At 39.8% G+C, this 18,617-nt stretch overlaps 1 non-coding gene across 1 annotated transcript; it reads right to left on the minus strand.

Annotated features, from left to right (window-relative positions):
* Positions 1-1,893: 1,893 nt before the first annotated feature.
* On the minus strand, positions 1,894-2,000 carry LOC136865058 (U6 spliceosomal RNA). Its single transcript, XR_010859445.1, has one exon. It is a non-coding gene; the product is annotated as a U6 spliceosomal RNA (small nuclear RNA).
* Between the last annotated feature and the right edge of the window lie 16,617 nt (positions 2,001-18,617).

Here is an 18,617-nt window from a genome sequence, read left to right on the forward strand (position 1 = left end):
ACGTTTGTTTTGTTAAGACAGCGAGGGTTGTCCGACCTTACCATTTCCCCAAGTAAGGGAAGGTCGATGATGTAGCCCAGTAAGACGACCCAGAGAAGCGATTACATCACCAAGCCCACAAGACCAGTGTATTTCTTTTTGAATGTTTATTTCAGATCCTGTGTTTTGTTTGTTATTTTTCTTTATTGTGTCTCTATATTCTTGTTTGTCATTTGATTGTACATTGCTAGAGGGGAGGCACGTATGCATTCCAGGAGTTGCGAGTTCTATCCTCGTCTTTGGTTATGAGCTCGGGCTTATGTTAGCTTCAGTGTCTTTTGGGGGTATCAGAAAGTCCTAAATAAGCTTTTGTGTGGATTTTGTATCCCAGATTTATGGGAATAACTTTAACCTTAGTTTCTCTTATCTCTTATCTCATGTACCAGGACGTTTAAGTACGACACAAGTAGTCGAGTCTGTTCAAACTTACCTAAATGTACAGTGTAGTGTTTGTGTAACGCCCCCACGGATTCGTAAATAATTGATTTTGACTTGCTGCCAAATGATGACTATCAACGATTTTGTAATGTACTTTGTATCGAGTTAACTAGGGAATTTTATGTATTTTTTATCCAACTTTTATATTTTAACACATTAAAATTTGTTTTAAGTATATTTTAATCCTCATTCACTCACACAAAATAATTTCCTGTCCTACTTACATATTTAAGTTTTTATTTAGTGGTAATTTAGAGACCAAGATTCCGGACGTTCCGCGGTCTTTGCCGCTGAACTAGCCAGGTCAAGAGAGGACAGGAAGCATTGGAAAAATTGTACCTAACAACGTGATGTCCCACCGTTTTTTTTGTTTTTCATTTGTTTACCGACCCAGTAAGGTACAATATTTTACTTGGAGTGTGTTTGACAGACTGAAAAGTTTTTGTTATAATTAACTAAGTCGACAATGAAACGGCTTCTTTCTTAACTAACAAATCGTGATTCATCTGAAAACAGGACCCTTGGCGAAGAGGTTGCCTCATTGGACACAATGCTTAATCCCCATTGACAAAATGTTACTCGAGCATCGAAGTCACGTCCATAGAGCTGCTGTGTAACTGCAGATGTTACGGGTGACATGTATTGATATGCACTATTCGCATAACAAACGAACCGGCTGATGTTGGTCTGACGCCCAAGTGCCCGTGTTCTAATATGTGGATTATATCGGCCAGCGTCGAAAACTACCTCTTCATTTAGACCAGACGTTATAAGAGCATCTCTAAACAGGAGGTACCATTTCAAGTGTCCCAGTTGACCGAAATCGTTGTACAAGGTTTCGGAACGTATTGATACTCGGTAGTCGTCTACCAGGAAACCATTCGCGATACGGGCGTTGCGACTCGAATGCGTTCTGCCTGGTTTTCCTATAAATTAGCAAAATATCAGTGTACTCGTCCTTGGAATACATCGTGAGTGAATGAATAAGTGCTGTGATGTGTTCGGGTAGGTGCGGATAAACGTTGACTCTCCGTTACAACGGGGCAACACCTCTCGTTCCAAAAGAAAAAAAAGGGCAGTATCCTCGAGCGTGAGACTTTGGGTCGGGGATACAACTGGGGAGGAAGTCCAGTACCTAGCCCAGTTGGCCTCACCTGCTATGCTGAACTGGGGAAGATCGAAAGGGATATACAAGGAAGAGAGGAGGAAGCGGCCGTGGTCTTAAGTTAGGTACCATCCCAGCACTTTTCTGGAGGAGAAGTGGGAACCCCGGAAAACCATTTCAAGGATGGCTGAGGAGAGAATCGAACACCCCTTTACTCATTTGAACTCCCGAGGCTGAGTGGACCCCGTTCCAGCCCTAGTATCACTATTCAAATTTCGTGGAAGACCCGGGCCTCCGGGGATGGCAGCTAATCACACTAACCACACTTCACGATTTTGCGTTTTATCCCTGCGCAGGGTCTATGCTAATCTTCTCTGTATCGTACCAATTTTAATATATGTACCGCCGAAGCGAGTACACTTTGGTTGTTATTAATAATTGTACCAGGAGGTACACCTCAACGCCACACATTTAAAGGAAGCGCCTTAAGGAACGCTATCTAACAACCAAATCTTGAAACAGCTAGTGCATGAAGTGGGGACATTAATCAGAAAATGTCACTACTAAAATACAGAGTAATATGTTATTTCGAAGTTTCCTAAACTGACTGGATTTTTTGTTTGTTTTGGTGTATCACTGGTTTCAGGAAATTTTAACTTTTCTCCATAGATGTTCTACTAAAGAACTGATGTCATGCACTCTGGTGCAAAGTGGAATAATTAGAGCTTTGAAGAAATTTGTGTTTACAGGTTTTCTCAACCGAATTGACTTTCATTATTTTTGGTACTGCAAGGTTTGCAACATTTCCTCTTCATCCCGCCAATTTTTTAGTCTGGCCAATGGCAAATTTTCTATATTTATTTTTCAACCAATCATAATTTTCTTGTAACTTTTGATTATCAAATAAAATGAGAGGGTGTGTCCGATTTAGTCCAGAGCCTTCTCGAACCCTCCTCTTGGGTATAAAAGCTGCGGGTTTTTGAAGTTAACTTGTCTTATTGATCGTCGACTTACTGAGTGTGTGTGTTAAGACAAGGCGGGGGCCTCAATCTTCGGCACGCAGAACATCAGCTAAGGTAATGGCCAACAGTTTTGCCATCTAAGTAGCTATCTCCGCAAACTGACCCGAGGGGAAGGTTCTAACCTTTGACGATGTAACCACCTGTTTTCTAAAATGTAAATTTTCTTCTTTCTAATGTAAAATTGTAAATCGGGGATAGAGAGTGCGTTACTCTCTCGAATTCCCCTTCAATTAATCTTGAGGTGACTACGATTTTGTAAGTGTTTTTCTCCTGTAAATCTTCAATTAACTCTTCTTTCTGGTCACCTCAGTAGTGTGGGATTAGCCTCTGCACCGTCGGGCCTCAAGCCCAAGTAGGGTTTGAAAACTTCGTTTTCTAGGAGCGCAAGTGTACACCTCAACGCCACACATTTAAAGGAAGCGCCTTAAGGAACGTTATCTAACAACCAAATCTTGAAACAGCTAGTGCATGAAGTGGGGACATTAATCAGAAGATGTCACTACTAAAATACAGAGTAATATGTTATTTCAAAGTTTCCTAAACTGACTGGATTTTTTGTTTGTTTTGGTGTATCACTGGTTTCAGGAAATTTTGACTTTTCTCCATAGATGTTCTACTAAAGAACTGATGTCATGCACTCTGGTGCAAAGTGGAATAATTAGAGCTTTGAAGAAATTTTGTGTTTACAGGTTTTCTCAACCGAATTGACTTTCATTATTTTTGGTACTGCAAGGTTTGCAACATTTCCTTTTCATCCCGCCAACTTTTTAGTCTGGCCAATGGCAAATTTTCTATATTTATTTTTCAACCAATCATAATTTTCTTGTAACTTTTGATTATCAAATAAAATGAGAGGGTGTGTCCGATTTAGTCCAGAGCCTTCTCGAATCCTCCTCTTGGGTATAAAAGCTGCGGGTTTTTGAAGTTAACTTGTCTTATTGATCGTCGACTTACTGAGTGTGTGTGTTAAGACAGAAGGCGGGGGCCTCAATCTTCGGCACGCAGAACATCAGCTAAGGTAATGGCCAACAGTTTTGCCATCTAAGTAGCTATCTCCGCAAACTGACCCGAGGGGAAGGTTCTAACCTTTGACGATGTAACCACCTGTTTTCTAAAATGTAAATTTTCTTCTTTCTAATGTAAAATTTTAAATCGGGGATAGAGAGTGCGTTACCCTCTCGAATTCCCCTTCAATTAATCTTGAGGTGACTACGATTTGTAAGTGTTTTTCTCCTGTAAATCTTAAATTAACTCTTCTTTCTGGTCACCTCAGTAGTGTGGGATTAGCCTCTGCACCGTCGGGCCTCAAGCCCAAGTAGGGTTTGAAAACTTCGTTTTCTAGGAGTGCAAGTGTACGCCTCCATACATGTTTGAGTTTGGGCCAGTAATTTAACCTATTCTTTTTCACGAATCCCAGTAGAATGGGTACTAGATACCCCTGTGGAAATTAAAAGGTATTTCAAATTGTAGGTTGTGCCTAGAGAGGCCAGAAATTGTAAGGTATCGTGTAAAGTTGCCTTGAGTAGGCTGTAAGATATCGGGAGCGCAGCCTCCTTGGTACAATTTGGAGAGCATGTAAGCTCTTTTCGTGTAATAATGAGTGGTGCCCTTGGAAGGCTGTAAATTGTAACTGTTGGAGCAAAGTGCTCTTGAAAATTGTATCTTGGGAGATACCCTCTCCTTATCTAACTAAACCAACATTAGCGACGTTGTAAACTTGTAAGTTTGGAGCTTGAAGCTCAAAATTTGTAAATTACCAATCCTTGGGTTTTATATTCTTGTATCAAACTGCTATTGCACCTGAAACCTTGTTATTTCACCAAGTGAAGAGTTTTGTTAAAATTTAATATCTGGAAAGAAATATAACTTTTACTTTAAAGTTTTAAATTAATCTTTGATATCGTAGAGAGACCCATTCCCACCAGCACCTTCTTTCACCTCTCTCTGTTCCGCGGAAATTCCGTAACAGTAATAATAATAATAATAATAATAATAGTAATAATAATAATAATATTAATAATAATAATAATAATAATAATAATAATAATAATAATAATAATAATAATAATAATAATGACACGACATATGTGAAATAACCTCAACAGTTATTTAAAATTCAACACCATATCTCTTTTACGTATGTTGAATTGTGTGTTAGTAATCTCTCCGCCTCTTTTGAGTATTTTTATGAGGGAATATATCACAGCCCATGTTGAATGGTAAGTGTGACGCCGCCATTTTCTCTTTTAGAACGTGGCGAACATAATGTATTACTCCCCTACCATGCTTATATTACTAAAAACGGATAGCGTTAGTGAATGCATGGACTTTAAGTGTGGCTAATTTGTTTCCGTTTGATTTGCACTGGCCTGTATACATGGTTATATTTTACATCGAGATGAAAATTTATTTAGTAGAGTAGTATAAAATGTTTTGAGTATACCGCTATTCTTTCTCTTCTTCTATAGGCTTATACAGACATATTTTCTGACCAAAGTAAAATACACTGCAAAATTCTAAAAATTTTACCAATACGTTTTGAAAGAATTTAGTTTCTGCATTATACTTGTAGATGTCTAAAATGAGAATCAGAACAATACAGTGCCAGAGTAGGGATATAGATAAAAGATCAGGTCGACTGAACTTTTTTTTTACGTCGCACTGACACAGATAGGTCTTATATCGACGATGGGAGAGAAAAGGCCAAGGAGTGGGAAGGAAGCAGCCGTGGCCTTAATTAAGGTACAGTCTCAGCATTTTCCTTTTGTAAAAATGGTGAACCACGGAAAACCATTCTCAGGGCTGTCAAAAGTGGGGTTCGAACGCACTATTTCCCGGATACAAGCTCACAGTTGCGTGCCCCTAACCGCACGGCCATCTCATCCAGTCTCTGAATTCTTCAGAAGCGTCGAAGTCCTTTGATATTTCATGGACTATGCTGGGTAGACAACGGTTGTGTCCTCTGGTTTCTATACCAAGAAAAAAAAAGAATACACTCAAAATTCTTCTCACGTTGATGGTTCGAGGGTGCTTCTCCACAACATATTATGGGAAGAAGAAAGGGAAATTGAACCCCATCCGAAAACAAAATCATGCATTGTGGCATAGTAATTCTCTGTGTGAAAAGTTTTAATCAACACGTTTATTTGTGTCCATATAACACGACTGTTCTCTAAAATGGTCTAATGCGTCCTCTTACACAAGAATTACAAAGAAGCAGGAGAATTTGCCCCTCACTGAGTTGACATATTTATCCTCGCTCTTCAGTTGTGTGCATGTCCGATTCATTGGCTGATAGTTGCTTTACGTCGCACCCACACAGATAGGTCTTACGGCGACGATGGGACAGGAAAGGGCTAGGAGTGGGAAGGAAGCGGCCGTGGCCTTAATTAAGGTATAGCCCCAGCATTTGCCTGGTGTGAAAATGGGAAACCACGGAAAACCATTTTCAGGGCTGCCGACAGTGGGGTTCGAACCTACTATCTCCCGAATACTGGATACTGGCCGTACTTAAGCGACTGCAGCTATCGAGCTCGGTACTCATTGGCTGAATGGTCAGCGTACTGGCCTTCGGTTCAGAGGATCCCGGGATCTATTCCCGGCCGGGTCGGGGATTTTAACCTTAATTAGTTAATTCCAATGGCTCGGGGGCTGGATGTGTGTGGCGTATTCAGAAATCATCCTACGTAGGGCCCTCATCTTCACAGACATGCAGGTCGCCTAAGGCCGTCCACGAGAAAAAAGACCCGCACCAGGCCTCTCCGGAGGCCATACGTCATTAATTAAGTTGTGTGCATGGCTCTACTCTGACCAATGAGAGAGATTATAAGCCGATACTGGGCGGTTCTGAGGGCTGTACATATTTCCTTGCCTGAAATGAATAGTTTTGGCCACCAGTTGCTAATGATCGTGAGTGTACAGAGTTCACGTGGCATATCCTATATGCGATCGTATTACAGGCACACGTGTTATTTCAGCGAGGAATAAATCGCAAGTTTGTACAGTGGTCCGTAGAACTGAGCGGGGAAATTGCGTATAGTCGTTATTCCATTGCTAGTTCTATGGCTGATTTACGTTGCTGACACGCAGGCAAGATGCAGAGCAATATGGACCTTAAGGAGAAATTAATTGTTGGTTGTGTTTCATAACACTAAATAATAAGTGGAGGTGGAGGGGTGCTGGCGGCACCCGATGTATCCGCAAAAGGGAAAGAGCCTTCCACAGGCAGGTTGGTGAAGCGCGCGGTACAACATTACATTTACCATGAAAGCTGAGGAATATGTTAACTCCAAAGTGACTGAAGTGCTGGAGGAGGCGTTTGATTCGAAAGACGGAGAACCCGAACAAGAACTTGAGACTGTGGGCCGAATTCATAGTCTGCACTTATACATAAGTGGGACCCTTAAGTAAAAAGGGATCACTTATAATAGGCATTTACTTATACGAGATTATATTTCATAGACAGCACTTAAAAAGCACACTCATTGATACTGTAAGTATTCACTGGAAATGTGGCAATGCTGTATATTATGCCCATGCTTCCTGGATCGTGTAGTTCTGGCTACCGAATATTTTTTTTTTTTTTTTTGCTAGGGGTTTTACGTCGCACCGACACAGATAGGTCTTATGGCGAAGGAAGCGGCCGTGGCCTTAATTAAGGTACAGCCCCAGCATTTGCCTGGTGTGAAAATGGGAAACCACGGAAAACCATTTTCAGGGCTGCCGATAGTGGGATTCGAACCTACTATCTCCCGGATGCAAGCTCACAGCCGCGCGCCTCTACGCGCACGGCCAACTCGCCCGGTGGCTACCGAATAGTGGGATGATCTATTGTGTTTTGTTTATCGAAGGACAACGCGCGACCGCGCGCGACATTTTTGAGGTTAAAAGATCTTCTATATTGTATTTGGCTATGAGAATGGATAACAAAAGAGCGAGCTGAGATGACACCTGTAAGAACTTTTGTCGAAGTACATGTGCATAATATAGAACAAGCTGACCGACGCAGTTTCTCATCAGAATATGAATGACGTGGGGAAAACTTGTTGTGGACAATACAAACTACGAACGTGCCCAGAGTCTAATTTTCTTTTTAATATAATATGTTTATAGTTATCCAGGTATTCGAACCTATACAAATATTCACCCAAATGTAGAATATCTAGCCTTACAACGCTTTTAATGATTTGACAAATATATCCGTAGCCGTTACGTTGTAATAGGCCTAATTACTTCCCCAATAAAATGTAAATAGTATGTTTTGATGGGCGATGCCATTATTTCAGAACCTTCTGATATCATCCGGCAAACGATTGGTTGACTAACCTGATATAATTAGCACAAATCAACCTTAAAATAAATAGTGGTAGTCCAAAACGTTCATTTTTCTTATAACTCAGTATAGTTCTTTACTATTTCTTAGGCCTAGAGTCTTGATAACTTATCAACTTGTAACATGTTTCCAATTAATTAAGCGAAATACTGGTAATGATGATGGTGATAATAATAATAATAATAATAATAATAATAATAATAATAATAATAATAATAATAATAATAAAAATGAAAACCTACAACCTGTTTTCCAGTCATTGACCGGGTCAGGGATGTAATGAATGAAACATATATAGGCTGTTATTACAATGGTGTCGCCACTCCCAAGGTGATTTATTAATGAGTGATAAATGCTATGAAATGATAATGGAGAGTGTTTCTGGAATGAAAGATGACAGGGAAAACCGGAGTATCCGGAGAAAACCCTGTCCCGCCTCCGCTTTGTCCAGCACAAATCTCACATGGAGTGGCCGGGATTTGAACCACGGTATCCAGCGGTGAGAGGCCGACGCGCTGCCGTTTGAGCCACGGAGGCTCTACAATAATAATAATAATAATAATAATAATAATAATAATAATAATAATAATAATAATAATAATAATAATGATACAGGTGGCATAAAATCTCAAAATATCTTCATTAATGTTGAGATAGTGAGTCCTATAGAGGTTATGTTCACTCTCTCAATCAAAGGAACAAGAATATTCGTAATTCTCACTTTACTAAAACGAAACCTTCTTTTAATTGTTGGTCACATTACATTTCGACAGGAAATGTATGGAAATGTATGCACGGAAAGCATTCTGTGAATGAAATGCAACATATTCGGCAAAATCATTATCCTCCATGTTGCTGCAACATAAATGAGTCACTTAAGTGTGTGTGGGAGATCCACTTATAGCTAAAAGTGGGGCACGTAAGTAGGTAATATGAAATGAAACCTGGCTTATAAGGGGCACTTACGTATAAGTGCTGTCTATGAATTCGGCCCTAACCTATTTTTTTGCTAGGGGCTTTACGTCGCACCGACACAGATAGATCTTATGGCGACGATGGGATAGGAAAGGCTTGGGAGTTGGAAGGAAGCGGCCGTGGCCTTAATTAAGGTACAGCCCCAGCATTTGCCTGGTGTGAAAATGGGAAACCACGGAAAACCATTTTCAGGGCTGCCGATAGTGGGATTCGAACCTACTATCTCCCGGATGCAAGCTCACAGCCGCGCGCCTCTACGCGCACGGCCAACTCGCCAGGTACTAATCTATTTTAACACCAGCTTCGTCAATCATTGTGTACGATCGGCATGAACATATCTTCTGACAATTAACACAGCCTGCACATGGACATTGTCCACAAAACAGAAGTGAACATATCTTCTGACAATTAATACAGCCTGCACATGGACGTTGTCCACAAAACAGAAGTGAACATATCTTCTGACAATTAATACAGCCTGCACATGGACATTGTCCACAAAACAGAAGTGAACATATCTTCTGACAATTAACACAGCCTGCACATGGACATTGTCCACAAAACAGAAGTGAACATATCTTCTGACAATTAATACAGCCTGCACATGGACGTTGTCCACAAAACAGAAGTCATACGACATCGAACGAAGTCATAGGGTTGGACCAGCGACATCGTACAAGCATAGGCCCACTATCACAAAATGAATTGTCCCAGAAGCTGAATAAGTTCTTTACAAAGAAAATAAATTTGAAGAGGCATGAGGAGAGCTCATGTCACGCAATCCCGACATTTTATGTGCATATATTATTATATATTATTGTCGGTCGTCAGATGGAACGATTACAGCGAAGTGAGGTAACAGAAAAATTAACGTGATGTATTCTACCGAATAGGGTAAAGTCCAATAAGAAATGTGTTAGACAACTTTAAAAGACCAACAAGAATCATATTACAATTACCTTATTCAATGAAACTTTGAGATATTATTATTATTATTATTATTATTATTATTATTATTATTATTATTATTATTATTATTATTATTAGAGCATTATATTTCCTTTCAGAGTATTACGACCACTGTTTCAAGTTAGCTACTGGAAGTGTTAGTATTGAAGATGAAACTTCGTTGTCAGTTTAAACAAACATTATCCTGCAAACCAGCCAGATAGCCTGCAGATACTTGATCACCAGGATGACATCCTTAGCCTTATTACTTGTGGTTCATGCACTGACTCTCATATCTCAGTTAATCTCAAGATGCTGAGTGATCCTCGGATCCTCGTTCCAGCCTTTAGTTCAGGATTAAAATCCTTAGATGAGTCAGGATTTGAACCCATGTCCTCGCTTCCCCTGCACCATGTGGATGAACGGAAGCTTTACGCCAGTCCCAGGATCAAGCAGTATACAATATCGTTAATCCGCTCGCAAATGCACGTAAGTGCTTCACAGTCCCTGCAAGTACGTCGCAAATTACCTGCTAGATTATACCAATTCACAACACGTTGATGGTAGTTGGAACTCAGCCGGAGATCTGAACTGTTTACTTGCTGATCAGGAATGATTGTGTGCGAATGGGAAGAGATGGGGTGGCAGTGTATCTAAGGGATCTCACAAACAACGCAATTTACTGAACAAATAGCGTATTACCTTGTATCGTGTTCTTCGAAATTAGAGTGAATGGGGAAATACACTCAGTGTTGTGTATAACTCGCCCAGGGTAGTACATGACGTATCTTGAGAATATTGTCCGGCTCCTTCGCTGAATGGTAATGGGGAAGAGGCCTGGAAGAAGTAGATCTTGTAAACATGTGTCTGGGTCTTACATTCTACTATATCTAGCATTTCTCACCTTATCATTTCAGGTCCATAGGTTTGATGCCGGAGATTTTAACCGTGTTTGGTTCATTCTGCTAGTTATTGGCCTGGGTGTCCATGATCGTCTTAACACACATCTTCATTTACATGCTGTACAATTCACCATACTAGCAACCAAACACGCAATAATGAATACATACCTCTACATACGGTTGGCGTCAGGAAGGATATTCACCTGTAAAACTGGGCTTGGTCAACATTAGTGCCGGTTTTAGAAAACTGAGAAAAGACCAGGGACGACGACGATGAAGAAGAAGACCTTGAAAATATCCCCTACAGCCTTCTTCCTCTGTATGCTTATGAATGTTTTATAACTAGATCATCCCAACAGAGACCTTGTACTTTTAATTCCGGAAGACGGCTGGCATGCAGTCTTAATATCTCCAGCCCATCTGACTGGGCAGTAGCTGTCCTGGCAAGCATCGGCCATTAATGGTCTGTACGTGTCACGGGTTTTCTAGTTGTTTAATACAGACATTCCTTGAATGCGAATATAGCTGACAAGTATAAACACAGATAATATAAATTCAGTATTTTCACATTTGAAGCAATATATATTTCTTCTTCTTTCTTTCTTTCTTTCTTCGTTATGCCCATTCATAGAGCGCGTTTGAACTTGTTATTTGGTTTGATAGTTTGTGCTTTCTTATCTTCCCAAAATCTCTTCATGAATGCACTGTGTTGCATCTTGCGTTCTGTCGACCACTTCCTACCAGTTGTATTTTTTGGTTTCTCCCTAAATTTATGATTGGCTACCTTTATTCTAAAAGCTCCACGATTTTCCATGATGTCGTCTGTGATATTTATTTCTTGGAGGTCCGCCTTAGTTTCTTCTAGCCATTTTATTTTGACCTTCTTTGAGTTGATTACTTTGAATAATCTTTTAGTTAGTCTATCGCTGTTCATTCTGTAGATATGGCCATAGAAATTAAGGCGCCTTTTCCGTACGGCATCAGTAAACCTGTCGGTGAAGGAGTAGAGGTCCGCTGTTCTCCTCTTAATCCACATTCCATTTTCTCTCGTAGGACCATAAATTTTCCTGAGAATTTTCCGCTCCTGCTTTTCAATTTCTGTAATTTTAGAGTGACCACCTAAGCATATGGTTTCTGAGGCATATAAAGCTTCAGGCAATACAACTGTCTTGTAGTGTCGTAATTTTGCATTACGCGATATGACTCTTTTGTTGTAGTAATTCCACGTCAGTCTGTATGCCTTATGTAGTTTGGTGTTTCTTTCTACATTGGCACTACTGTCTAATCCTGATGGTGGTATAATTTCTCCAAGGTATTTGAAGGAGGGCACCTGTGAAATTGTGCCATTTTCCATCTCTAGCGGAGTTCTTTTGCTATTTTGACGTAGATTTTCCATGTACTTGGTTTTCTCGTAGGATATCTGGAGGCCTGCCTTTGATGCTATATTGTGTATTCTCTGTATGGCATACCTTGTTTCATCCTTGGTCTTAGTAATGATTGCGAGATCATCAGCAAATGCTAAACATTTCACATTGACCTTGCTTCCCAAATTTCCGATGTTCACACCCTTGATATCCTTTTCATACTCTCTAATAACTTTGTCTAGAACTAAGTTAAACAGAATAGGGGAGATGCTGTCACCTTGACGAACGCCCGTACATATTTCAAAAGGCTCAGAGATTTCTCCAAGGAATTTCACTTTAGAGGTCGTATTTGTGAGGGTCTGCTGGATAAGTGCTCTGGTCTTCTTGTCCACTCTGAGTTCTTCTAGAGTATCAAATACTGTCTGTCTGTCCACAGAGTCATACGCCTTCTTAAAATCCACAAAGGTGACGATCGTTTATTTATTTATTTATTTATTTATTTATTTATTAGCAGTTATCCACGGCTTCGTTCGCGTGGATTTCGTAAGATAATGAAAGTAATCGTTCCTCGGTGCTGTACTAAGACATTAACTGAAAATACCTAAAATATAAACATTCACCGACAAATTGAGTTTCATTTACCCCGGAAAATCTTTGTAAACCACGTTTGTGTTACTGCCTTTAGGGGCTAAGATGACCATGCAACATAGAACTCTACATGTGAGAAACAGTCTTCTCTCAAATCGAAAAAAAAGAAAAACTACTTTTAAGGAGATTCCAAATATCTACCTCCACGTCGTAACATTTTCGGTTTTTGATATAGGCTATAAGAATCCCCATGAAAAGAATTTAACCCCTTTATCTGTCCTCATTTTCCGAAAACAAAAAGAAATACATGGTCCTTTACTTTTAAAGGAGATTCCAAATGCTAATTTTCGCGTCTGTAATATCATCAGTTTGTGAGATATGAGCATCCTCATTAAAAATTATTCACTTCTCTTTTCATTTCTTTTCACCCTCCTTTTAGTGCCTTTTCCGAAAACGAAAAGTACGTGTTCCTGGAATTTTAAATGATTTTAAAATACCAAGTTTCATGTCTGTAACATGTTCAATTTTTGACATATACTGCAGATATACCGGTACTCGTTTCCAAAATACACCCACTTTTTCAATTCTTTTCAACCCCTTAAGGGGATGCTCCGAAAACAAAAAAGTACGTGTTTCTTTATTTTTAAAGAAGATTCAAAGTAGAGTACCAACTTTCACGTCTGTATCATCTTCAGGTTTTGAGATATAAGTATCCTCATAAAGTGAATTCAACTTCTTTTTCCCTTTCTTACACCCCCTCACCCTTTAAGTGGACTTTCCGAAAAAAATACATGTTTCTTTTTTTAAAAGGAGATTCAAAATACCAAATTTCACGTCTGTAACATCTTCAGTTTCTGAGATATAAGTATCCTCTTAAACAGAATTAAACCATTCTTTACTTATTTTCACCCCTCCCCCCGCCCAAGTCGATTTTACGAAAACCAAAAAAATGTGTTTACTTTTAAAGGAGACTCCAAATACCAAGTTTCATGTCTGTAACATCTTTATCCTTTAGAGATATAAGTGTCCTCATACAAATAATTCAACGAATATTTCAATTCTTTCCCCCGTAAGTGGATTTCCGAAAAAAAGACGTATTTATTTATTTTTAAAGGAGATTCCAAACACCAATTTTCACGTCTGTAACCATCAGGTTTGGAGACATAAGTATCCACATAAGAATAATTCAATTTTTTCACTTCCTTTCACCCTCCCTCCTTAAGTGAATTTTCCGAAAACAAAAAATTCGTGTTTGTTTATAAAGGAGCTTCTAAATACCAACTGCAACATCTTCAATTTTCGATATGTGTGTCCTCATAAAAGGAATTCAATTCCTTTTCACCCCCTCCCCCCAAGTTTATTTTCCCCCTAAAATACGCGTTTATTTAATTTAAAGGAGATTCCGATTACCCATTTTCACGCCTGTATCAACTTTAGTTTTCATAAGATATAAAAATCCTCATACAAATAATTCAATATATTTTTCAATTCTTTCAGCCCCTTAATTGGATTTTCCGAAATCAAAGGAATATATGTTACTTTACTTTCAAAGGAGATTCCAAAAACCAATTTTCATCTCTGCAACATCTATAGTTTTTGAGATATAAGTAGACTCATTCAAATAATTTAACTAATTTTCAATTTTTTCACCGCCGCCTAAGTGGATTTTCCGAAAACAAAATAATATGCGCATCATTATGAGATTCCAATCACCAATTTTTACTTCTGTAACGTCTTCAGTTTTTGAGGTATCAGTATCCTAATGCAAAGAATTGAACCCACTTCTCGGTCCATTCTACCCGCCCCTCCCCCAAGTGGTCTTTCCGAAAACAAAAAAATACGTGTTTCTTATGTTTGAAAGGGATTAAAAATACCAATTTACACTTCTGTAACATGTTAAGATTGTGAGATATGCTGTAGATATGCTCATTCTAAAAATCTACCCCCTTTTTTGTTCACCTTAAGTAGATTTTCCTAAAAAAATTCTCTATGTCTCCTTACTTTTACAGGAGATTCCAAGTATCAGTTTTCAAGTCTGTATCATGTTAAGTGTCTGAGATACATTGTAGGCCTAGATATAATTTTTTTAAATTCCACTCCGGTTGTCACTCCCGTTCACCCCCTATTCACTGGATTAAAAAAACGTGTTTTTTTAAATTTAAAGGAGATTCCAAATACGAATTTTCATGTGTGTAACATCTTCAATTTTTTGAAATATAAGTATCCTCACAAAAGGCATTCAACCAATTTTCCCCCTTTTTTCTCCCCCCAATTTATGGGATTTTGCGAAAACAAAAACCACATGTTTCCTTATTTTTGAAAGAGATTCTAAATACCAAGTTTCACGTCTGTAAACTTATAAGTTTTTGAGATAGAGATATCCAAATTTAAAAATTTCACCCCGCTTTTCACCCCCTTAGCAACACAAAATACATGTTTCTTTACTTTTAAAGGAGATTCTAAATACCAAATTTTAGATCTGCAAACTTTTGAAGTTTTGATATATAGATACAATAATTTTAAAAATTTCTATAATTTCACCCCCCCCCATTTTTCACTCCTGTTTAACACCCATTAATTCGATTTTCCAAAAACAAAAATACGTGTTTCTTTATTTTTAATGGAGATACAAAATACCTATTTTCTGGTCCTAATATCTTCAGTTTCTAAGTATCCTCATCTAAAGCATTCAACCGATTTTTCACCCTTTTTCACCCCTCCTAGTGGGATTTTCCGAAAACAAAAAAAGATGTATTTCTTTATTTTCGAAGGAGCTTCTAAATACAAATTTTTACATCTGTAAACTTTTAAAGTTTTGAGATATAAACTCATTTTAAAAATTCATCCCCGTTTTCACCCCCTTATTGACGGAATATCCAAAAATCCTCCCTTAGCGAGCACCTACATTGTAATATAAATGTATCCTCAAAATTTCATTTTTTTATGTCCAGTAGTTTTGGCTCGGCGATGATGAATCAGTCAGTCAGTCAGTCAGGACAAGTTACTTTATATATATATAGATTTATTTATTTATTTATTTATTTATTTATTTATTTATTTATTTATTTATTTATTTATTTATTTATTTATTTATTTTAAATAAATATTTACGATGCCGTAATTGTCCGGTATCCATTGATCTAGGGCAGTTATCCCTTGAGGAATTCTTCTCTCTAAAAGATGTCATCCCTTTTCCACCTGGAAACTCAGGTCTGGAATGAGAAAAAGAAACAGCTAAAAATGATTTCTGCCGTACGTGATACGGAAAAGTACCCGCACAAACATGCTGATTAAATGTTTATTGGAAGGCCACGGCCGCTTCCTTCCAACTCCTAGGCCTTTCCTATCCCATCGTCGCCATAAGACCTATCTGTGTCGGTGCGACGTAAAGCCCCTAGCAAAAAAAAAAAGTTTATTGAGGAAGTTTTCCCATTATTTGGCAGAAAACAATGAAAAAGATAAAATATTTTAGATCGCTCGTAATTAATTCTTCGACGAAGGAATACCAAATAACACCGGCCGAGTTGGCCGTGCGGTTAGAGGCGCGCGGCTGTGAGCTTGCATCCGGGAGATAGTGGGTTTGAATTCCACTGTCGGCAGCCCTGAAGATGGTTTTCCGTGGTTTCCCATTTTCACACCAGGCAAATTCTGGGGCTGTACCTTAATTAAGGCCACGGCCGCTTCCTTCCAACTCCTAGACCTTTCCTGTCCCATCGTTGTCATAAGACCTATCTGTGTTGGTGCGACGTAAAACTACTAGCAAAAAATACCAAATAATGACGACAAATTATACTTTCTTCCTTTCTTAATCTGTTTACCCTCCAGGGTTGGTTTTCGCTCGGACACAGTGAGGGATTCCACTTCTACCGCCTCCTGGAGCGTGATACATTGGTTCGGTGGATATAACTGGGAAAGAGGCCCAGTACCTTGCCTAGGCGGTCTCACCTACTATGCTGGACAGGGCCTTGTAGAGGGATGGAAAGATTGGAAGGGATAGACAAGGAGGAGGGAAGGAAGCGGCCGTGACCTTAAGTTAGATACCATCCCAGCATTTGCCTGCAGGAGAAGTGGGAAACCACGGATAACCACTTCGAAGATGGTTCAGGGGGTAATCGAACCACCCTATACACAGTTGATCTCCTGAGGCTGAGTTGACCCCATTCCAGCCCTCGTATACTTTTCAAATTTTGTGGTAGAGCCGGAATCGAACCGGATCTCCGGAGGGGGGGGGGGGGGGTCTGGCAGCTAATTACACTAACCTCTACACAACAGAGGAGGACGAAAAATAATACTGCTGACAATTTTAACATTATTGGAGCAATTTATTGTGAAATACATTGTTAGAAATTTCCGACTGGGCTCAGAAAGCCAGCACCGTAACCGTCTGAGCAACTCATACCGGTACACATAATTAAAAGGGAATGCTCTACTGTATATACGCCAACGCCCGTAGCCCTGTTGATACACCGGATCCCGTGAGATCTCCGAAGTTAAGCGACATTGGGTGTGGTCAAGATTTGGATGGGTTGCCACGCGCTGTTGGTGGGGGTAAGGGAATGGAGGAGCGGAAATGAACTGGCCACCCTACCGTACGTAAACTCCTGCTCAGGCACACCTCTGCGGAGGTTCGGACCTGCCCTGGGGCAGAATACACCCTTACATACTGTATATACTGTAAATGTTGAGTGATACTTGAATAAATATATACTGAATTAATGCGTTCGGCGTTTCACGACTGCCCTCAAACTGGTGCAAATAGTCCCAGTGAGTTGGAGGACCATTCGAAACGTCTAGGGCTAGGCGTTTCTCTTGAACATATTTGCAAATACAGAAGGCCTATTATATTATTTGTTCCAAACCAAGAAAGCAATATTGGTACCTTATTTAAGGCCACGCCCGCTTCCTTCTCTCTTCCTTCTCTGTCCTTTCCAGTCTTCCCTTCCCCACACAAAGCCCCTTTTCAGCGTAGCAAGTGAGGCCGCCTGGGTGAGGTACTGATCCTCTTTCCCAGTTGTATCCCAGACCCATAGTCTCACGCTCCAGGACACTGCCCTTGAGGTGGTAGAGGTGGGACCCCTCGCTGAGTCTGAGGAGAAAACCAACCCTGGAGGGTAAATGGATTAGAAACGAAAGAAAGGAAGAAAGAAAGAAAGAAAGAAAGAACGAAAGCAAGCAAGCAAAGTTGCCTGTAGTCTGCCCAAGTTGGGCTGAGGTTGACCTGGACAGGAGTGATAGCAGTCTGCCTATACAGTTGTTTACGCGCGACCAACTTGTCTGCTGCTTTCGAAGCAAGCATGGGCAAGTTGAAAGCGGAATATGTACACCTCTGTGAACCAAGAGTACAGTGACTGGTGCGTAACAGAGGGAACATTTGTTAGGATGGACACGTGAGGCACTTTCGGGAGCGATAATCAGCTTTGAGACAGCGTGGACTGAACTTTGGGCTCTCTCGTGACAAGTGGAGCCAGGACGTGCGATTCAGCTCAGTGTTATTATTTATACAGTTTCGGTTTACTATTGCGATCTGGCAGAATAAAACGGAACTTCGAAATTGGTAGGCAGGCAGTCACCTCAATATGCCGGCACTTGGTGGCCGAGGTAATGCGATTATTGTTTTACTCGAAATTTACCACTACGGCTAATATTTCTAGTTTCTAATATTTCCAGCATATTGATTGACGAATTAATTTGATTAATTTCATGTGCCTATAACTATTCTCATGCACCGTCAAAGCGTGTGTATATCTGCCTCTTAATCTCGTTAATTGTGTTTTGGTATTACCCCAAAATCCTCCTCCTGCCAACTTTTCACACTCGCTTGGGCTGACGTTCGAAAATTCCCGCCCGCACTACAAACACACTTGAACATTCATTGAAGGGTCACTATATAGTTGAATAGAGGCC

Source organism: Anabrus simplex, chromosome 2, assembly GCF_040414725.1.
Source record: "Anabrus simplex isolate iqAnaSimp1 chromosome 2, ASM4041472v1, whole genome shotgun sequence".
Taxonomy (NCBI): Eukaryota; Metazoa; Arthropoda; class Insecta; order Orthoptera; family Tettigoniidae; genus Anabrus; species Anabrus simplex.